This window comes from Cherax quadricarinatus, chromosome 40 (genome assembly GCF_038502225.1).
Source record: "Cherax quadricarinatus isolate ZL_2023a chromosome 40, ASM3850222v1, whole genome shotgun sequence".
NCBI lineage: Eukaryota > Metazoa > Arthropoda > Malacostraca > Decapoda > Parastacidae > Cherax > Cherax quadricarinatus.
The window spans coordinates 143,202-162,514 of NC_091331.1; the positions used below are offsets into that span (position 1 = coordinate 143,202).

The window sequence follows — 19,313 nt, forward strand, 5'->3', positions numbered from 1 at the left end:
ATGTGGGCGAAATCGCCGATGCGTAAACATCGTCGAGACCGCTAACTTCGCGAGAGCTTAATTCCGTAAGTTTTCCATCAAATTTCATACTTTTGGTGTCATTATGATCGGGAAAAGATTCTCTATCATTTCATAAGATTTTTTTTTGTTTTTTTCCGAAAAATTTTCGACTGAGAACGAGTTTAGGGGAGGGCCTCTCGACCCTGAAAGGGTTAAGAATAGAGCACATTTCATTCTCTTTTTCAGTAAGAACTCCATAGTTATTTTTAAAGAGGTGTGTGCAATGTGGACTAGGGTGCAAGCTTTTGCAGAGAAACACCACCTTGACCAAGCTGAAACAAGCCATATCTGTAACATGTTCAGTGACAAAACCTTGTCCCACTTCAGGGAAATCTTAGAGAAATGCCAGAAACAGACCTCTATGGACAGATTTGTTGTGAGGCAGGGGTCCAGTGACTCTCAAGCTGGTCCTAGTAGCATTAACCCCTTCAGGGTCCAAGGCCAAAATCTGAAGTGTCTAGTGTCCAAGAATTTTCCAAAAAAAAATTTGTTATTTTTTCTTATGAAATGGTAGAAAATCTTTTTGTGAAGGTAATAAAACAGAAAGTACGAAATTTGATGGAAAATTGATGAAATTATGCTCTCGCGAATTTTGATGTGTCAGCGATCTTTACGAATCCGTGATTTTGCCGACTTTGACTCCCATTATAGGCCAATTACATCATTCCAGTCGACCAAATTCTTAGCTATTTCACTAGTATTACTTTTATTCTATCGATTGAGCACAAGAAATCGCCAAGTCAACTGTTTCAACTACAAAATAAAGTGATCGGAAATTGATAATTTGGCCAATTTAACACAAAGTTCAAAATATTCCAATTTCAAAATAGCATCCAGAATAAACAATGTAGGCATTCCTGGCACTAAACTAACATTTCCTCTGTTCATTAGTTATGTTTTGAGGCTTTACAAATAAATCTCATTTTGATTTTTTGTTCACATAATGAATTTTTATTCACACCAAAAAATAGAAGATTTACTGTTATGCAATATTGTAATAATTGTATAAATATAATCACCACATTTGTGAATGTATATTAGACCCACCAGCTGGCATGTATTAGACGTGTGAGGTCGTTTGTTTACTCTTGAACATCGGCAAAAATTTAACATTTCCGCTACTTTGAGCTCAGTTTCAAGCCATTTCCATTGCTAAAACCAATCAAAATCATCTCTATTTCTGTAATATGTCTTCCATTCTATCAAATGAGACCAAGAAATTGCAAATACAACTATAAAAAACATACAAAAAAGCACTGCAAAGTTGCTGTTTTAATCGAAAATCTTGGTTTCAGTTTTTTTTTCTCTCATTATACACAGTGTGCTGCAGGATTTGTTTTATGTGGTGCACACATACCACATAGATGTATTCTCTCATATCTAGGCCCAAGTGTACCACTCACAGTTTATCAGAGTGAGCTGAGCTCATGACGTTGATCTACGGTTTGGACCCTGAACGTAAAGCCGTAGATCTACGGGACGGACCCTGAAAGGGTTAAAAGACAAAGAAGGGAAGTAACCCCAGAGAGGGCTTTGCTACCTAAAGTCTTTATGGAGGGGGATTTCCCTTCCAAACACTAACTCCTCCCTCTTTCCTCTTCCGTATCTTCCAGAAGCCAGCATTAGCCTTCAATAAAGGTATGTAAAACTTACATAATTGTTAAAAAAAATTATTATTTTGTGAATATTTTTGTCTGGAACGGATTAATTGTATTTCCATTAATTCTTATGGGAAATATTAATTTGGTTTTCAGCCATTTTGGTTATCGGCCGACCTTCTGGAATGGATTACAGCCGATGACCGATGGTCCACTGTGTATATGTATATGTATATATATATATATATTTTGTTTTTAACAAGTTGGCCGTCTCCCACAGAGGCAGGGTGACCCAAAAAGAAAGAAAATCCCCAAAAAGAAAATAATGTCATCATCATTCAACACTTTCACCTCACTCACACATAATCTCTGTTTTTGCAGAGGTGCTCAGAACACAACATATTAGAAGCATATATGTATAAAGATACACAACATATCCCTCTAAACTGCCAATATCCCGAACCCCTCCTTTAGAGTGCAGGCATTGTACTTCCCATTTCCAGGACTCAAGTCCGGCTATATAAAAATAACCGGTTTCCCTGAATCCCTTCGCTAAATGTTACCCTGCTCACACTCCAACGGATCGTCAGGTCTCAAATACCATTCGTCTCCATTCACTCCTATCGAACACGCTCATATACGCTTGCTGGAAGTCCAAGCCCCTCGCCCACAAACCTTCCCTTACCCCTTCCTTCCAACCTTTTCGAGGACGACCCCTACCCCGCCTTCCTTCCCCTACAGATTTAAATGCTCTCCATGTCATTCTACTTTGATCCATTCTCTCTAAATGACCAAACCACCTCAACAACCCCTCTTCAGCCCTCTGACTAATACTTTTAATAACTCCACACCTTCTCCTAATTTCCACATTCCGAATTTTCTGCATAATATTTACACCACACATTGCCCTTAGACAGGACATCTCCACTGCCTCTAACCGCCTCCTCGCTGCTGCATTCACAGCCCAAGTTTCACACCCATATAAGAGTGTTGGTACTACTATACTTTCATACATTCCTTTCTTTGCCTCCATAGATAACATTTTTTGTCTCCACATATACCTCAATGCACCACTCACCTTTTTTCCTCATCAATTCTATGATTAACCTCATCCTTCATAAATCCATCCGCCGACACGTCAACTCCCAAGTATCTGAAAACATTCTATTTCTGAAGATGATGACACCAAAAATGTGAAACTGGATGGAAAACTTACAGAATTACTCTGGTGTAAATTGGAGGTCGGGGAACAATTTATACAATTGTGATTTTGTCTAATTTAAGGCCTATCTTATGCTAATTCCAGTTCTCACTTCCTGGTTATTTTGCTAGTATGCCTTCTGTTCTATTGATTGACCACAAGAACTGCCTGCCCATTCAGCTGTCAACACTACCCTATAAAGTGCCAAGAATTCAGTAAGTTTGCAGATTTTACACAAAATTCAACAAATTCCAGTTTAAAAACAGTCCAAAATAAATACTGTAGGCATTCCAACCACTAAAGGAATCTTTCCTCTGTTCATTAATCACATTCCCTGGCCTCTCCTATATAACTTGCCCTCCATTTTGAATCCATCATCACAAAAGAATCTAAGTTTTACCCTGGATCTCAGCTAATAAAATTTAACCAGAAATAATTATTCGTGGTTTAAGTTATTAAAATAAATGAGGAAGACCTAATAAAATACAAAATCATATTAGAAGGAAGGTGGGATTTGATGGGCACTTTCCCTTACTCAGGAAAATTGATTTAAATTTAATATTTTTGCTTTGAGGTCACTTCCATTTTGAAACCAGGCAAAATCTTTTTAATTTCTGGTGTATTAACTGACACAACAAAACAGCCAATAAACCCATGAAAACCACTCTAGAAAATACTTCAAAGTTCCTATCTTAATCCAAACACAGGGGTCAGAGATTAGCTGTTTTATATGCTGTGTATGCCCAACTCACAGACCCATTCTCTCATGTCATGGTCCAGATTTACCGATCACATCATATTTGTGGGAGCCATGATTAAGATGTAGATCTGAATAAGCAACACTGGTCTCAGTGATGTAGATCTATGCAAGACAGCAAAAGGATTAAGCAAGTTGTGTTAAATCCTCAATATAATGAACTACTGAGGAGGTGGGGGGGGAGTGTCCAAATTTCTGTTAAATCAGAATTATATTAGAAAGTATACTGTATACCTGACATTGTATTGTGCACACAATTTTCAGTTATATTGCAATAAACATTGAAAATAAAGGAGTTAAAAGTACGATTTACCCAATTGGATTTTGTTCATTACATTTGGAGCTGACACAGCGGAGTCTGAGTTCTGGCGGTGGAAAGTAAAATGCCTGCACTCTAAGAGATGGGTAGGAATATTTACAGTTTGGAGAGGCATCTAAACTGTCGTATTGGCATACCACTAGCCAGACAGTGATAAGAGTACTCTAAATGTTTAAAGAGTTTTTTCTTTTTCGGATTGCCCTACGTGGATAGATGACCAGTGTGTTAAAAAAAAAGAAAAAAAATTACATGTACAGTGGACCCCCGCATAACGATCACCTCTGAATGCGACCAATTATGTAAGTGTATTTATGTAAGTGTGTTTGTACGTGTATGTTTGGGGGTCTGAAATGGACTAATCTACTTCACAATATTCCTTATGGGAACAAATTCGGTCAGTACTGGCACCTGAACATACTTCTGGAGTGAAAAAATATCGTTAACCGGGGGTCCACTGTATTGTTATTTCATCACAGGATGATGATGATGATGTAGTATTTGTCTTGCACTGAATACTTCAGTGTCAAGAATCATAGCTAGCAAAAAAACAAAAATTGCCACATTTGAATTTATCTTTCAAGTATTTAATCTCAAACCTGTTCAGTAATTCTCAACCAATTGGAGAAGAATAAAATGGAGAAGCCCAAATGGTCATCCTTAACTGTGAAACTTACTGATGCATCCTTGGGTATGTTTTTGATGTTACAGAAAAGTGTAGCCACACAAACAGCAAACCAAATACGTGTTTGAATGTTAAAAATAAGGTTGAACTTTAGAAATTTAGTATATTATACATTTTATACTTTTTTTTTTCAACAAACCGGCCGTATCCCACCAAGGCAGGGTGGCCCAAAAAGAAAAACGAAAGTTTCTCTTTTTAAATTTAGTAATTTATACGGGAGAAGGGGTTACTAGTCCCTTGCTCCCGGCATTTTAGCCGCCCCTTACAACACTCATGGCTTACGGAGGAAGAATTCTGTTCCACTTCCTCATGGAGATAAGAGGAAAGAAACAAGAACAATAACTAGAAAAAAAATAGAAGAAAACCCAGAGGGGTGTGTATATATATGCTTGTACATGTATGTGTAGTGCGACCTAAGTGTAAGTAGAAGTAGCAAGACATACCTGAAATCTTGCATGTTTACGAGACAGAAAAAAGGACACCAGCAATCCTACTATCATGTAAAACAATTACAGGCTTTCGTTTTACACTCACTTGGCAGGACGATAGTACCTCCCTGGGCGGTTGCTGTCTACCAACCTACTACCTGGGACGTTATGGATTTGTTGCCTTCATATTGGGTAATTATCTCAAGTTTCACCTACAAAGTAATTGCTGCCACACCATCGTCAAATTGAAATATCCTGAGTCGAATCATTGCAAGTTGAGGTGCACTTGTAGTGTATGGTAGTGATAAAAGAATAGCCATTTATTGCAGGAATACTGCTCTAGTACATGTGTTTGAGGACACTCCATTTTATCACAGGAATTTTTTTGTATGTGTTTCAAAGTTAAAAAGGAGAACGATGTATGTATTTATTGTTTGTGGTTCATGTATATTTGTAAATGCTGTAGGGGTTATACAACACCTGGCTTGGTTATGCAATACATACCTGGTTTGCTTATGCAATATCTGGCTTGGTTGTGCAACACCTGGCTGAACTATAAAACACCTGGCTGGACTATACACCACCTGGCTTGGTTATACTCAGATGATCTCTACAGATTCAGCATTTTCCATAATTTTTCCTGGCTAGGATGTTCATCTCTGGAGTACTGTAGCCACTGCTCCCCTGTCCTCACATCAAACAGGCAAATGTTATTGTCTGCTAGATGGTTTGTATATAAGATCAAATGAATAGATCTTCGATTATGCAGCATCCTTGGCTGGGGTTGAACTAGAGTCAAAAACATGATAGTTTCATCATTTTGTTTTTTTGATGTTCTGGTGTTGTTAGATTGTTAGCAAAGTAGGATTAATCAGGGGATTCAGAGAACCTGGTTAGTGGGACTTGGAGTCCTGGAGGTGGGAAGTACAGTACCTGAACTCTGAAGGATGAGTGAGGATGTTACAGTTCTGGAGGTGCGAAGTACAGTACCTGCACTTTGAAGGATGGGTGAGGCTGTTACAGTCCTGGAGGTGGGAAGTACAGTACCTGCACTCTGAAGCATGGGTGAGGATGTTACAGTTCTGGAGTTGGGAAGTACAGTACCTGCATTCTGAAGGATGGGTGAGGATGTTACAATTCAAGGGGTCACATTAACTATGATATTGCATACCTTCTGACAAGACTGCTATTGAATGAATGATGGTGAATGTCTTTCCCTTTTATTTCATTGCCCCTTCATGGTGAGAGACGACTGATATGTAAACAAAACATATATATTCTTTTCCTGTATTATTTTTCGGGTGTCTGTATTAAAAAGACTGCCACACAGTTTTGAATGGCAGATGACTAATTGCTGGATAATCAATGATGTATTTATTTAGCCACACAGTTGTGTGCATGATAATGTGTATAAATATGTAGGATGAGGATCTTCCATATATTAAGCTTTACAGGGCATCAACATGACACTGTATATCTCTGAATTCATATAGGTAATGAATAACAGCATTCTTTTGCCTTTCTCATAATTCAGGATTATACAACAACATTGTACAATCAGTGCCATTTTGTGATGTAGTGCTTGTGAGGTCACTGAGGGAGACAACTCCAGTAAAGTGTCACACACCTTGCCTTGACAAATAGTTGTTAGACATGCCTCTTGGCTTAAGTAAGTTCTTGAATTGGTGTCAGGCCGTAACACATGGTCTATGCCTTATGGCGATGGGGGGTGCTTTAAGGACCATGTAAGCTCAAGGAAACAGCTAGAGAGAGAGGGAGGGAGGTTGGTGACAGGTCCAGTGAGCGGGAGCCCTGGACAGTCATGTGTGTAGTGGACCACACATTGCGAATCTCGGGTCAGCTGGTCATTGAATTAAGAGTACAAGTCCGTGTTACTGATAACATCTACCCTTTCCCTGGTAATAAGTTTCATAGGTCAATTGTTATATTATGTAATTTTCCATCAGGATATGTTGTATTCTCACTCTTTATGTTATAAAGTAAACTATAGCCATAGTTCCCATTTTTATTTGTACCCTCTTATGCCATTCCATGTTCTGTTAAGCACTGGGATAATACAGGAGACAGGTTCACTGGCTGGGATGCCTCAGGTAGAGTGGGTAAACGTCTCACAATTTTCAGAAGCTTTTTTCAATGTGTCAGCCATATCACACTGAGGCAGGGTGACCTAACAAGAAAAACAAAAGTCTTTTTTTTTTATATTTAGTGATGTATACAGGAGAAGGTGTTACTAGCCCCTAGCTGCTGGCATTTTAGTAGCCTCTTATGACATGCATGACTTGCAGAGGAAAAATTATTTTCTTATGCTTAGATGTTGCTGGCATAGCAGTGTGGTACAGTTGTCTTAGTCATGGAACAATGATGTATAAAACCAGGATTACCTATACATTTATCATTTACAAGTCATAGTAATGGTATAGACGTATACAATATAGTACAGTACAGCGGGACCTTGGGATATGAAATTAATTAGTTCCAGAAGGCTGTTTGAGTGCCGATACCAAATGAATTTGTTCCCATAAGGAATAATGTAAATTAGATTAATCCGTTTCAGACCCCCAAAAATACACTTACAAAAAGCACTTACATAAATACACTTGCATAATTATTCGAATTTTGAGCTGTTTGTATCCCGAGGTACCACTGTATAATGTTTGTATCCCGAGGTACCACTGTATAATGTATGTATCCCGAGGTACCACTGTACTTTGGTTAGTGTGGATCTAGTAGGCCCACAGATTTTAATATCAGTATTATATAATATTAATTATGAGGTTTGTATATAACAGTGGTGTTGATATGTCCCTAAAATACTGAGCAGAATAAACATGATTAAAGATCTATTAGAATTTTACCCAACTTTATTAAGACGATAAAGAATACAGCCTCTCCTCACTTAGCGATGTACACCTACCATCCGACTTACGACCTGTACGACATACGACCACTCGACTTACGACCGTGGTTTTTATGCCAAATTTCTTGGAAATAAACCACTATTTGTGTTGTACACAGTGTTTATCCTAAACCTTACAGTATAAAATACAGTACTAACAGCATAAAAAGTAAAGTACGTAAAACATGAAATACCAAAATAAAACAATAAAATAAAGTCATTAAAAAAATGTGATGTTGATATTCGGTAGTAAAGTTCGACTTGTGTCCATTTCGACTTACAACCGGTTTCTCGGAACCGAACTCGGTCGTAAGTCGGATGGTAGGATTTGTTTACTGACGACTCGGACTTATGACAGGCTCTGTGTCCAGTATGCATTCCTAAATAATGTATATTAGACCTGATTGCCTCTATTCTGTTTATTACAGTATACAGTACACTACTGTATAAACATTTAAAAATATACTAAAAATGTTATAAATGTTGCAGAGGCGACATTAAAACAATATCAAAGATGGTTGACATAGACTCTCTACCATTATAGTATGATCCTCACTTAGGCACAAATTTGTTTACTGACATGGTCTTAGGAACGGAACTCCATCGTTAAGTGATGAGAGGCTGTATAACAGTACCAGGAAGTTAGAAAGACATTATATACTGACCTATGGTAATAAATAGCAGTAAAAATGTTATGTTAGAATCTTTTTTTATGTTTGCAATTATTTAAGTTCCCAAAATATTTTTAATGTAAATGTAATTAACCGTTTGATTAGGACTAGAACCATAGGACTATACTGACCCACCACTGTGCTTCCCACTTTATACTGACCCACCACTGTGCTTCCCACTTTATACTGACCCATCACTGCTTCCCACTTTATACTGACCCACCACTGTGCTTCCCACTTTATACTGACCCTCCACTGTGCTTCCCACTTTATACTGACCCTCCACTGTGCTTCCCACTTTATACTGACCCTCCACTCCAATTCATTCTAATGAGGACACTAGAGCACTCCAGAATGATTTGAATAGGCTGATGCAATGGTTGGAGAAGTGGCAGATGCAGTTTAATATAGACAAATGCAAAGTTCTAAATGTTGGACAGGAAAATAACCATGCGACATATAAACTAAATAATGTAGATCTTAATACTACTGATTGTGAAAAGGATTTAGGAGTTCTGGTTAGCAGTAATCTAAAACCAAAACAACAGTGCATTAGTGTTTGCAATAAAGCTAACAGAATTCTTGGCTTCATATCTAGAAGTATAAGTAATAGAAGTCCTCAGGTTGTTCTTTTTTTTTTTTTTTTTTTTTTTATTATCACACTGGCCGATTCCCACCAAGGCAGGGTGGCCCGAAAAAGAAAAACTTTCACCATCATTCGCTCCATCACTGTCTTGCCAGAAGGGTGCTTTACACTACAGTTTTTAAACTGCCACATTAACACCCCTCCTTCAGAGTGCAGGCACTGTACTTCCCATCTCCAGGTTGTTCTTCAACTCTATATATCCTTTGTTAGGCCTCATTTAGACTATGCTGCTCAGTTCTGGTCACCGTATTACAGAATGGATATAAATGCTCTGGAAAACGTACAGAGGAGGATGACAAAGATGATCCCATGTATCAGAAATCTTCCCTATGAGGATAGAGTGAGGGTCCTGAATCTGCACTCTCTTGAAAGGCGTAGAATTAGGGGGGATATGATCGAGGTGTGTAAATGGAAAACGGGAATAAATAAAAGGGAGGTAAATAGCGTGCTGAAAATTTCCAGCCAAGACAGGACTTGCAGCAGTGTTTTCAAGTTGGAAAAATTCAGATTCAGGAAGGATATAGAAAAAGCACTGTTTTGGTAAGAGTTTGTTCCACTCATTCACAAACTCCCGAGTACAGTTATTGAGGCTAAAACGTTGTGTAGTTTTAAAAATAGGTTAGATAAATACATGAGTGGGTGTGGATGGGTGTGAGTTGGACCTGACTAGCTTGTGCTGCTGGGTCTGGTGCCATGCTCCTTCCTTGAGTGGAGGTGACCAGACTTGGTGGGTCATTGGGTTAATCTGGGGGGGGGGTGCATGGACCTGCTCTGCATAGGTCAGTAGGCCTGTTGCAGTGTTCTTTCTTAAGTTGTTCTTATGTTCACGGTGCTTCCCACTTTACACTGACCCTCCACTGTGCTTCCTACTTTATGCTGAACCACCACTGTGCTTCCTACTTTATACTGACCCACCACTGTGCTTCCCACTTTATACTAACCCTCCACTGTGCTTCCCACTTTACACTGACCCTCCACTGTGCTTCCCACTTTATACTGACCCACCACTGTGCTTCCCACTTTATACTGACCCTCCACTGTGCTTCCCACTTTATACTGACCCACCAGTGTGCTTCCCACTTTATACTGACCCTCCACTGTACTCCCCACTTTATACTGACCCTCCACTATGCTTCCCACTTTATACTGACCCACCACTGTGCTTCCCACTTTATACTGACCCACCACTGTGCTTCCCACTTTATACTGACCCTCCACTGTGCTTCCCACTGTATACTGACCCTTCACTGTGCTTCCCACTGTATACTGACCCTCCACTGTGCTTCTTACTTTACACTCACACTAACTCTCCACTGTGCTTCCCACTGTACACTCGCACTAACCCTTCACTGTGATACCCACCTGACACTTGCACTAACCCTCCACTCCTTTATCCGCTACCACATACAGTGGACCCCCGCATAACGATCACCTCCGAATGCGACCAATTATGTAAGTGTATTTATGTAAGTGCGTTTGTACGTGCATGTTTGGGGGTCTGAAATGAACTAATCTACTTCACAATATTCCTTATGGGAACAGATTCGGTCAGTACTGGCACCTGAACATACTTCTGGAGTGAAAAAATAACGTTAACTGGGGGTCCACTGTATATCCACCTTGTCACTATATAACCCATGTGGTTTTAGCTTTTATTGTAATGTATGTTATTGAAGGTGTGTCCGGTCCTCAGCTCAAACATGACATTATTGTTAAAGAATCAGACACACATACAACATATGATTATATTTATTTGTAGATGAAAGAATCAGACACACATACAACATATGATTATATTTATTTGTAGATGTTGCACCTTCCAGTGACTTTATTAATGCAAGGACATATGTTCTTGTATTGATAAAGACACTGGATGGTGCAACATTTACAAATAAAGATACCCGGATGTTGTACATCTGAATATCTAATTCTTGACTCACGAAATCGTAAACAGTCTGGAGTTTTGAGACTCTCTGACCGCAGGTTCAAATCCCGCCCATGGTATAGTTTGTTTGCAATCGTGTTATTACAATTTCGTTAGTCATGTTGACGGCAGTGAGGGGACTTGAGCTAGAGCTCGTCACGGCCATGCTAGCTGGAGATTCGTCTGTAAAAACTTGCATTTGTGGTCACAGTGGTGCCTATGCTAACCTTCCTATGGTGTAGAAATATACCTGTTGGACGAATCTTATTGTGGCTAGCTGGTCCAGTGGCTAATGCGACGGTCTGGAGTTTTGAGACTGACCGCGGGTTCAAATCCCGCCCATGGTATGATCTAATTCTTTATCTTGTTGGTATTGTATACCATTCATGCACAACATGGTATTGTATACCTTTCATGTACAAAATGGTATTGTATACCATTCATGTACAACATGGTATTGTTGTATACCATTCATGTACAACATGGTATTGTATACCATTCATGTACAACATGGTATTGTATACCATTCATGTACATGGTATTGTATACCATTCATATACAACATGGCTGCCTCTCTTACAGATTTTGCATGTTCTGTGACTAAAATATTGTGGTTTTTATGAGTGATGGGGTCGGTAGAAGGAAATAAATGGCCCAGGATGAGAATACAGCAGGTTCTCGAATAACATCGTTTTCTTATAACGTTGATGTGATAATAAAATTGAATGAATATAATTATAAATTATTGTAACCCTAGAATTCATAAAGTATGTGATAATCATACAATAATTGTTTCGCTTAGTCTCCAGGAACCTATCGATGATGTTAATTGAGGATTTACTGTATGGGTCACGGACTGGGTCGCGGGGATGTTGACCCCTGAAGCCTCCTCCAGGTATAAGGAAAATGATAGTGCTTGGAGTTAGTTGCTATACTGCATTCGGGGTGCCACCTAGTGCAGGGAGACAGCACTGTATGACCCGGGTGGGTTTAGCGCTTAGTTTTGATAATGGCACAAAGTTAATGAAAATGGCACTAGGTTGCCATCTGTTGGAAGAATAAACAGTTAATTTTTTTCTGAACTGTGTACCTCTTCAGTATAGGAAAGACTGTGCTATAACTTAAATTGCCAGGCATACCATCTAAAGGGGACAAAAAGATACAAAACATCCAGGCCATGGGAAAACCTGGTAGCCACAGCCACTCAAGAGGGAGAGGTTTTTTAGTGCCAGGAAGGAAAAAAAAATGGCAGGAAATGGCAGAAATCGTACACCAAATCCAGTCATTCCTGGAGTGGAACCACAGTCGATGGCCTCCACTCCAAACCAACAGATACAGATACTAATGCCGGAAAAAAAATCCCACCCCCAGTACCAACAATACTACCAGTCTGATAACATTCTTCTTTGCAAATATACAGGGTCTAAAGCCAGCAACAAACAACAAAATACCTTTCATCCCTGGACTGCTTGCAGAGGCAAAGGCAATGTTCGCGGCTTTCACTGAGACCCACATAAAGGATCACTTGGACAACGAAATATGGATCCCAGGTTACAACCTATACAGATGTGACAGTGAACAGGCAAAAGGGGGGGGTTGGCCTGTACATTGCAGAGTCACTTGTTTGCACAGAACTGCTTAATGCCTCAAATGATGTAGTGGAAGTTTTAGCAGTAAAGGTCGAGAACCAAAACCTAGTCATTGTGGTAGTCTACAAGCCTCCGGATGCAACATCCCAGCAATTCCAGGAACAGCTGTTAAAAATTGACCACTGTCTGGAAAATCTTCCAGCTCCTGCACCCAACATCTTGCTCCTGGGGGATTTCAACTTAAGGCACCTAAAATGGAGGAATATAGCAAATAATATTGTTGCAGTAATAACACCAGGAGGCAGCTCTGATGAAAACTCACACTCACACGAGCTTTTAAATCTCTGCACAAAATTCAATTTAAACCAGCAAATAATAGAGCCTACTAGACTGGAGAATACACTAGACCTCATCTTCACTACCCCTCAAGGAAGGTTCCTTGATGTTGGTGAGGGGCTCTTGATTTAGGGAATTGGATCTGTGCTCCAGTTCCCCGAATTAAGCCTGAATGCCTTCCACATCCTCCCCCCCAGGCGCTGTATAATCCTCCGGGTTTAGCGCTTCCCCCTTGATTATAATAATAATCATCTTCACTAACAATGATGATCTGATAAGAAATGTCACCATATCAAAAACAATATACTCAGATCACAACATAATTGAGGTTCAGACATGTATGTGTGGAGCCCCAGACCGACATAATGAGATTAGTCACGAGGGAGCATTCACCAAATTCAACTTCAATAACAAAAACATAAAGTGGGACCAAGTAAACCAAGTCCTAACTGATATAAGCTGGGAAGATATACTAAGCAACACAGACCCCAACTTATGCCTAGAACAGATTAACTCGGTGGCACTCGATGTATGCACAAGGCTTATTCCTCTAAGAAAAAGGAGTAGTAGATGTAAAATAGAAAGAGACAGGCGCTCCCTTTACAGGCGACGGAAAAGAATAACAGAGCGGCTAAAAGAGGTCAATATATCTGAAATGCGTAGGGAGACACTGGTCAGAGAAATAGAAAGCATTGAACTTAAGCTAAAAGAATCCTTTAGGAGTCAGGAATCACGGGAAGAACTATTTTTTATTTATTTATTATCACACCGGCCGATTCCCACCAAGGCAGGGTGGCCCGAAAAAGAAAAACTTTCACCATCATTCACTCCATCACTGTCTTGCCAGAAGGGTGCTTTACACTACAGTTTTTAAACTGCAACATTAACACCCCTCCTTCAGAGTGCAGGCAGGGAAGAACTAAAAGCCATAAATGAAATCGAAAGAAACCCAAAGTATTTCTTCTCCTATGCCAAATCAAAATCAAGAACAACGTCCAGTATTGGGCCCCTACTTAAACAAGATGGGTCCTACACAGATGACAGCAAGGAAATGAGTGAGCTACTCAAGTCCCAATATGACTCAGTTTTTAGCAAGCCGCTAACCAGACTGAGAGTCGAAGATCAAAATGAATTTTTTATGAGAGAGCCACAAAATTTGATTAACACAAGCCTATCCGATGTTATCCTGACGCCAAATGACTTCGAACAGGAGATAAATGACATGCCCATGCACTCTGCCCCAGGGCCAGACTCATGGAACTCTGTGTTCATCAAGAACTGCAAGAAGCCCCTATCACGAGCCTTTTCCATCCTATGGAGAGGGAGCATGGACACGGGGGTCGTCCCACAGTTACTAAAAACAACAGACATAGCCCCACTCCACAAAGGGGGCAGTAAAGCAACAGCAAAGAACTACAGCCCAGTAGCACTAACATCCCATATCATAAAAATCTTTGAAAGGGTCCTAAGAAGCAAGATCACCACCCATCTAGAAACCCATCAGTTACACAACCCAGGGCAACATGGGTTTAGAACAGGTCGCTCCTGTCTGTCTCAACTATTGGATCACTACGACAAGGTCCTAAATGCACTAGAAGACAAAAAGAATGCAGATGTAATATATACAGACTTTGCAAAAGCCTTCGACAAGTGTGACCATGGCATAATAGCGCACAAAATGCTTGCTAAAGGAATAACAGGAAAAGTCGGTCGATGGATCTATAATTTCCTCACTAACAGAACACAGAGAGTAGTCGTCAACAGAATAAAGTCCGAGGCAGCTACGGTGAAAAGCTCTGTTCCACAAGGCACAGTACTCGCTCCCATCTTGTTCCTCATCCTCATATCCGACATAGACAAGGATGTCAGCCACAGCACCGTGTCTTCCTTTGCAGATGACACCCGAATCTGCATGACAGTGTCTTCCATTGCAGACACTGCAAGGCTCCAGGCGGACATCAACCAAATCTTTCAGTGGGCTGCAGAAAACAATATGAAGTTCAACGATGAGAAATTTCTCTTACTCAGATATGGTAAACATGAGGAAATTAAATCTTCATCAGAGTACAAAACAAATTCTGGCCACAAAATAGAGCGAAAAACCAACGTCAAAGACCTGGGAGTGATCATGTCGGAGGATCTCACCTTCAAGGACCATAACATTGTATCAATCGCATCTGCTAGAAAAATGACAGGATGGATAATGAGAACCTTCAAAACTAGGGAGGCCAAGCCCATGATGACACTCTTCAGGTCACTTGTTCTATCTAGGCTGGAATATTGCTGCACACTAACAGCACCTTTCAAGGCAGGTGAAATTGCCAACCTAGAAAATGTACAGAGAACTTTCACGGCGCGCATAACGGAGATAAAACACCTCAATTACTGGGAGCGCTTGAGGTTCCTAAACCTGTATTCCCTGGAATGCAGGAGGGAGAGATACATGATTATATACACCTGGAAAATCCTAGAGGGACTAGTACCGAACTTGCACACGAAAATCACTCGCTACGAAAGCAAAAGACTTGGCAGACGATGCACCATCCCCCCAATGAAAAGCAGGGGTGTCACTAGCACGTTAAGAGACCATACAATAAGTGTCAGGGGCCCGAGACTGTTCAACTGCCTCCCAGCACACATAAGGGGGATTACCAAAAGACCCCTGGCAGTCTTCAAGCTGGCACTGGACAAGCACCTAAAGTCAGTTCCTGATCAGCCGGGCTGTGGCTCGTACGTTGGTTTGCGTGCAGCCAGCAGCAACAGCCTGGTTGATCAGGCTCTGATCCACCAGGAGGCCTGGTCACAGACCGGGCTGTGGGGGTGTTGACCCCCGGAACTCTCTCCAGGTAAACTCCAGGTAATAGATGGCCCTAAATATTACTAATGAAAATGGCACTTGGCTGCCATCTATTGTTGTAATTATTTACTAAATCTAGTTCAGTTTTTGCATAATAGATGGCACTGTAAGTTAATGAAAATGGTAAGATAAATGGTAGACTAAACTAAGTTTTTTTTTAGTTCACTTTTTGCTCAATAGATGGTGAAAAAAATTGAAAAATGGGAAGATAAACTAGGGGAGACTAAATAAAATACTTTATTTTTTGCACAATAGATAGCACTAAAAATTACTAATGGAAATGGCACTTGGCTGCCATCTATTGTGAGAATTATGAACTAAACTCCTCTTCAAGGGGGGCTCCTTGGCGTGGTGAAGAGGCTCTTGGTCTGAGGAATTAGCCCTGTCGGTCTTCTTCCTCAGACCGAACCTAATTACCCCCCATTCTCCCCTCCCCTATCCCATCCTCCTCCTCCTCACCCCTCCCTTTTGCCCTTCCTCTTTTTGGCCTTTGGGATTTCTCCCACAGGCGCGCTAGTTCCTAGGTAGGGGAAAGGACACCGGGGTCCATCCCATTCCGTTGAGGTTCTTGGCGGTGGCGTAGTTTGCCGTGGAATCTGGATTGCCTGGGGATGTCCCGATCCCTCTCCGGTATCCCGGAGTAGCTTTGGGTGTCTTTCGGGCGACGGGTGTATCTCTGGAAGCCACCTTTCGGATTCCGGGGGTGGTGGCCAAAGGAGGTATGCTTTGTGGCGGATATCCGGCCGCCCTCTCTTTTGTCCACCGAGGTAGCTCGGCAGATGTGAGGTTGCTATCCCGGATTGCTGGTTTACTGGCATGAAGGGTAGGGTATGGCACGGGTTCCATGCTGCATCTGCGCTACTAGCGGTGCTGAGGTCCTCTTGGGTGCGGAGGGAGATTTCCGGCCCTTTCATTCCTCCTGGGAACTATTCCTCCCGCTCCCCCCTTTTTTTATTCTTTTTTTATTTTTATTTTATTTTCTTCTTTCTTTTTTTTTCTTAAAAACAAAAAGCAAAGGAGTAACCTAACCATGGCAGCCCTAGTCCATGAACCCACTACCCCCGGGCCCCTTCTTGATACCGCACCCCATTCTGACCCTGCCTTGTGTTTAGACCACTCTTCGGACACTCCTGATGCCCTTGTACCTCTTGCTGGTGCTGTTTCCTCACCTGCTTCAGGTACCGGGGCTTCGACTGACTCCTTCGATTTGTCTGAACTCCGCTCTCCTTTAACCCTTTCAGGGTCCAAGGCCCAAATCTGGAGTCACGCACCAGTGTCCAAGATATTTCAAAAAAAAAATTTGTTATTTTTTCTTATGAAATCGTAGAGAATCTTTTTGTGAAGGTAATAAAACAAAAAGTACGAAAATTGGTGGAAAATTGACGAAATTATGCTCTCGCGAATTTTGATGTGTCAGCGATATTTACGAATCGGCGATTTTGCCTACTTTGACTCCCATTTTACGCCAAGTACATTATTCCAATCAACCAAATTCTTAGCTATTTCACTAGTATTACTTCTATTCTATCGATTGAGCACAAGAAATCACCAAGTCAACTGTTTCAACTACAAAATAAAGTGATCGGAAATTGTTAATTTGGCCAATTTAACACAAAGTTCAAAATATTCCAATTTCAAAATAGGGTCCAGAATGAACAATGTAGGCATTCCTGGCACTAAACTAACATTTCCTCTGTTCATTAGTTATGTTTTGAGGCTTTACAAATAAATTCCATTTTGATTTTTTATTCATATAATGAATTTTTATTCACACCAAAAAATAGAAGATTTACTGTTATGCAATACTGTAATAATTGTATAAATATCATCACCATATTTGTGAATGTATATTAGACCCACCAGCTGATGTGTATTAGACGTGTGAGGTCGTTTGTTTACTCTTGAATATCGGCAAAAATTTAACATTTCCGCTACTTTGAGCTCAGTTTCAAGCCATTTCCAATGCTAAAACCAATCAAAATCATCTCTATTTCTGTAATATGTCTTCCATTCTATCAAATGAGACCAAGAAATCGCAAATACAACTATAAAAAACATACGAAAAAAGACTGCAAAGTTGCTGTTTTAATCGAAAAATCATGATTTCATTTTTTTTCTCTCATTATGCACAGTGTGCTGCAGGATCTGTTTTATGTGGTGCACACATACCACATAGATGTATTCTCTCATATCTAGGCCCAAATGTAAAACTCACAGTTTATCAGAGTGAGCTGAGCTCATGGCGTAGATCTACGGTTTGGACCCTGAACGTAAAGCCGTAGATCTACGGGACGGACCCTGAAAGGGTTAACTATGCTTCCGGCTTCTCCCTCTACGGTACAGCAATTTTTGAATCGCCCGCCCATTTCACGCCGGACCAACTCCGGTCCTACTCCTAAACGCCAACGTCAATCTCCTGATGATGCTCCTTCGTTACCTTCCCATTCTACTCGGAAAAGACCGACACGTCAAGCACTCCCTCTCCACGCTCAGTTTCAGACCACACAATGGACTAAATTCTTTACTTTAAGACCGACTTCTTCTTCTGCCTACCTTTCTGACCATAGTATTGGCAAAGCGCTCCTGCGTCATGTTGGCAGAGATATTTCATTTCATGCTCTCAAGAGCGGTACGCGCATCGTCACTGTCCAGAATGCTACCCAAGCTCATGATCTTTCTCTCCTTTCGAATATCGATACTACTCCTATCACTATTGAAAAACATCTTTCTCTCAATTCTTGTAGTGGTACTGTCATTCTGCCCCATACCATAGTCCAACAGAATTTCCAGTCATGTGGCAATGACATTTTTGAACAGCTGGAACTCCAGGATCTACCAATCCTCAAAGTAGACACTTATGTCCTTCCTGCCCGGGGGCGGAGACGTTACCCTTGCAATGTGGCTCGTTTAACTTTTGACAGTCGAGAACTCCCGTCCTCTGTATATGTCGCGGGACATCGGTTACAAGTTCGAAAGGTGATACCTACACCACAACAATGTAGAAATTGTTGGTGTTTTGGTCACCCAGCGAAATATTGCAGATTTATCGCCGAATGCCCAGTCTGTGGCGCCGACGACCATTCTAATACATCTTGTAGTCAACCTCCATCTTGCCTTAATTGTAATGAAGCTCACCCTTCGTACTCCCGCCGTTGCCAGGTCTACTTAAATGAACGTGAAATCCGTTGCCTCAAAGAGGCAGAAGGTCTCCCTTATGCTATGGCAGTTACTTATCTCCGCCTCCAAGGGAGACTACCCCGTGTTTCTTATTCTCGTGTTTCCAAACATCCCCCCACTTCTGGGGTCCCATCTTCTGCAGCCTCCTCTG

At 40.8% G+C, this 19,313-nt stretch overlaps 1 protein-coding gene across 3 annotated transcripts in view; it reads left to right on the forward strand.

The window, feature by feature from the left end:
- Nucleotides 1-11,938, forward strand: part of LOC128687143 (calcium and integrin-binding protein 1) — a 97,916-nt gene extending 85,978 nt beyond the window's left edge. For 2 of the 3 annotated variants that reach the window (XM_070092583.1, XM_070092581.1), the window contains exon 8: nucleotides 5,159-7,061. The gene's annotated coding sequence lies outside the window, so the exon portion shown is untranslated. Of the gene's footprint in view, nucleotides 1-5,158; nucleotides 7,062-11,785 lie in introns of those variants that run through there. The other variant, XM_070092582.1, reaches the window with a different exon arrangement.
- The last annotated feature ends 7,375 nt before the right edge of the window (nucleotides 11,939-19,313 follow it).